Genomic DNA, 4417 nt, shown 5'->3' with positions numbered 1-4417 from the left:
ATCAGGATAATTTAAACCCCGGGCGCTCCCTGTGCGTTCGGCGTTCGGGCTGTGTTTTGCAGCGCATTAGGATTGGGAGAGAGACGAAATCATGTCTGGTATTATAAGTCTAGGCCTAGATCTAGGCCTAGGCCTATAGACAGCCTAGATCTATAACTTGCACTAACGTTTAGGCCTAGTACTAGTAGTATGGTAGGTGTTCAACCCACCGACCGGGTCCATAACGACCGACCGCGCATTATAATCACGATAATGGCATTGCGTACAGAAAGAAAATGTACGCATGGGACTACGCGCAACGGTGTTCGATTCTTCACTGGGCTACGCTACCGAGTAAAATGTGGCGAAAACAACTAGTCTAAGTATTCCCTCTAACGTTAAATTACCGAAATTTAGCAAAATCGAATAAGGTTTATCGTGTAACTACATATAGACCTAACTAGGCCTACCTTTGCTGACTCGTTGTTACAGTGTAGATGTAGAGTATCCTTCCGTAATAAATTTGACGATTTTGACCGCAAAATTGTCACCGCCGCTTGTACGATCGTGCACACACGTTACACACACATGACATAAACATTTTGTCGCCCATTACGACCGTACGAGTTGATGCAGAAACGAGAAATGAATGTGAAAAAAACAAACCGACTCATCTAATTTATTTCAATTAGGCCTACGATGAAAAGTTTCCTAATGAAAATCAAGTCAAATTCATCAAACAGTCCTTCAAAAGTAATATCGAAGGATTCAAAATATATTCAAATGTTATTGGGGAAAAAATGACGGCTAGAAAAAAACAGCGGCCTGTCGAAAAAACGCATTTAAGTGCCCTTTATACGTATTGTCAGGGTGGTCGGTTGTAATGAGCAGGGCAACTGAGTGCGGAAAAAATGACACCCCACGCGTTCGAAGCCGCCATCAAAGAGCGCGTACCTCAGATCGCATTTTCAGTGCACGCTTGTGAATCCGGAGTATTTTCTCCACACGTGAGTAAAATTTCAGGCAAATTGTGAGATTTTTCACGTTTCTATTGATAGCAAAACGTTTGGTTAGGTGTCCGGTATTATGAACACCCAACCATACGACAACACTAACGTTACTCATCGACCACCTGGTTACAAAGTACAATTGTATTTTAATAGATCGACCACCCTCGAGCTCGTGCAATGGCTTTCTCGTGTATGAAATAGGAAATACGCTTGATATGAACCCACATGTATGTATAGAAAAAAACAATTTAAAATGTTACGAATTGATGAACCCAATATATATCGCCACATCCTTCATTTCACATAACATACCACCCATCCTCATTATACATTAACAACTCGTGAATCTAAGAATATGGATATTGTGGGGAAAATTATCAGTAGATACATTGTAGATCTTCATTCAAAAGAAAGAAAGAAAGAAAGAAAGGACGGGGTGCAATATGCTGGAACGTTCGAACATAAATACAAATCAAGACCTTTTGAGTTATGAAGGAAGACTTAAACACTTGAAATTGCCTTCATTGGCATATACATGTAGATGGCATAGAGCCGATATGATACAGATCTTTAAGATTGTGAATGAGATTGATGATATGAAGTCCTCAGATTTTTTTGAGTTCTCAGTTGGAGGAAGGACGCGTGGTCATAAATTTAAGATACTGAAGAAACATGTAAAGTCCAAAGTGAGACAGTGCTCTTTCTCTCAAAGAGTTACTTGTGAGTGGAATAAGTTGCCATCATTTGTAGTTGACAGCCCATCCGTGAATAGTTTCAAGTCTAACCCAGAGAGGTTCTGGAGTCAAGACAAGAACAAATACAACCCCGACGGGATATTTCTTTGTCCATGTTATACTGCACAGTGCCTAACAAAAAGTTATTAATGTCAGTATATCGCCGAGATTTAGACTCTACGTGCGTAGGATATGGAGCAACAATCTGAGCATGGGGTAAGGATCCGCGGTATTTTCTCCCAAAGTGAGACAAAATTGAGGTAAATCTGTACCTATGAATATTTTTCGGTGAAATGGCAGTTACAAATAAAGGCGGTCGATGAGTAGTAAAGTCCAACCATACTCTGCTGCAGTGACTATTTAGTGTCTAACTTTCGGCAGAAGCTGAACACTGTAATGTTAAGAGTTCTGACCGTTTCTTATAGCTTTAGATTTTTGTGACGGGGACGTTCAGAGGGGAAAAAAAAAGTGTTCGGGTGACAGATCATGTGCGAAAACACGCGTCATGCGTCAAGTTTATCTAGAGATCTCAGTCGTGAGAGTTGTACTGTTTAATAGAGTATTAGTCTATGTTGTAGCTTGCGTCATCTGAGTTTTCCACTAGAATCTATCGTGTTCTGAGCTATTTTTATGTCCGCTCAAACAAACTAACAATGTAACATTACATTTTTATGTTAGAGAGCTAGAACGTCTGCTTCATAAGCTTCATGCAACCATCATAAAATTGTATGGGGGCCGCCATTTTGTGTTTTATTCCTTGCATCCCAGCATAATTTAAATCTACTCTTCAGCACAAAGCAAGGGGAGAGGAGAACGTCCACTGCAAATGTCTCAAATGTCAGCGCCGCAAATCTGTTGAAGCTCCCAACATGTAATTTAACTCAAGAATGTGATAACAGTACTGTAAGCCTACAATGAAAATACATTGTACAGTCCAGTCAGTAGATAAAAAGATATGTCTGTCTGAAGCATTTTTAATTTTTTATCTTTTTTTATGGAAGTCTTTCCATTTTTTTTTTTTTTTACTTTTTCAGTTCTCCGAAGAGGGGATTCCGTGAAGCCAGACGTAAAACCGTATTCTCCGCGGAAAATATTTACACCATATACATCCGTATCAACAATGCCATGCCACCAAGGATAGATTAATAAATGACAGACTGATCCTTTGCCATCGGTCATTGACTAAAAAAGTAACCAGGCTCAGACTCGGCTACATTTATGATTCAAACTTACTGTATGTACCTTTTTATTCACTGTATAGGCCTAGTCTACTAATTATCACACTATAACATGAACACAGATCTTCTTCTCCCCAATCATGATCTAGGCCTACATGTAGTAGTAATAGGCCTATTCAAAGGACAACTTTGGGCAAAGCCAACACAACGGTAGCAAATTTTGGGAAGAGACAAAACAAAAGGTCGGACTTACCGTGAAATACTGTTTGCAGTGTAAGCATTGGTAAATATACACAGCCCAGTCGTCTGGTCAGGCTAAAAAGCATTGGATATGTAGGCTGCATGTAGCTTAATAGTTGTGAAGATTGTCACACATTTTCTACTGTTCGTAGTGGGAAAATGCTTAATCATGTTAATTGCAAGTAGATTCACAAGATATTAGAATTTGTAAGTCTAAAGTGTAATCAAAATTGTACAAACGGGCCCATTTCATAAAACTTGTCATCAATGACAACTGCCACATTTCTATGACAAATTTGCTCTCAGCCAATCAGATGCAAGAATTTCAGTAGCTTGTCACATCTATGACAACTTGTCACTGATGACAAGTTTTATGAAACGGACCCCTGGCCTACCTGCGCTGCGGTATGGTACAGTTTGTACTTAAAATTAGAGGGCAAGTCCAAGATATCGCGCACCTTACGTATGGGACATTCAGAGATTTCAAACCTCTGAAAAGTAATGAAGGAGCACTTGGATTTTATTGTTTATCATCAGGAGGACTGGTATCCTTGAGAAGAATATTGTGTTTAAGTTTGGTGTCATTTGACCTTGGGTTGATTATTTTATTAAGAAAAATATGCCAACTTACGTATGGGACCAGAGAAAAACTGGATTTTTCAAAATAAAGTTTGAACTGAAAATTCTCTGAAAGTACCTTACTGATCAAGTTCTGTTTGGAAGTGAAGAAAGGTACAATACTGAAGTATCTTTCAGCAAAGTTTCACTGCAAAAGAATAAAGCATATTTTCATGAAGTTGGTTTAATTAACGAAAGTACACCTTACGTATGGGACATGGCTCAACTTACGTATGGGACATTTGTCTTTAGTGCACAAATGCATTCATGGGAATGACTTTAAATTTCCCCATAGTGTCATATTTAGTTCCACAAATCATGCTACAACATGTAACAAATGAAATAGACTTCTAAGTGGGTACTTTCCCGGTTCAGGTACCCAGCAAAAGCTAAAATAAAACAAATAAAAGTAATTACCAATTTACAATTAAATGTCTTAGTTTGGATTCCGTCATGCATTAACACTGTCCTCATGATGTCTACACATGCAGATATAGTATACTGACACTCTATTTCTAGCCCATTTGTAATTACTCTAGTCAATATTTTTTCATCAAATGAAAAAAAAAATGAGCAAATTCTAGCTTGTGACCTTGATATAGCATACATGTACATGTACAATAACTAATTTGTAGTCTTGATAATTTCAACTTTAGAA

Source organism: Diadema setosum, chromosome 3 (genome assembly GCF_964275005.1).
Source record: "Diadema setosum chromosome 3, eeDiaSeto1, whole genome shotgun sequence".
Classification (NCBI taxonomy): Eukaryota; Metazoa; Echinodermata; class Echinoidea; order Diadematoida; family Diadematidae; genus Diadema; species Diadema setosum.
This window is presented reverse-complemented; position numbering follows the sequence as displayed.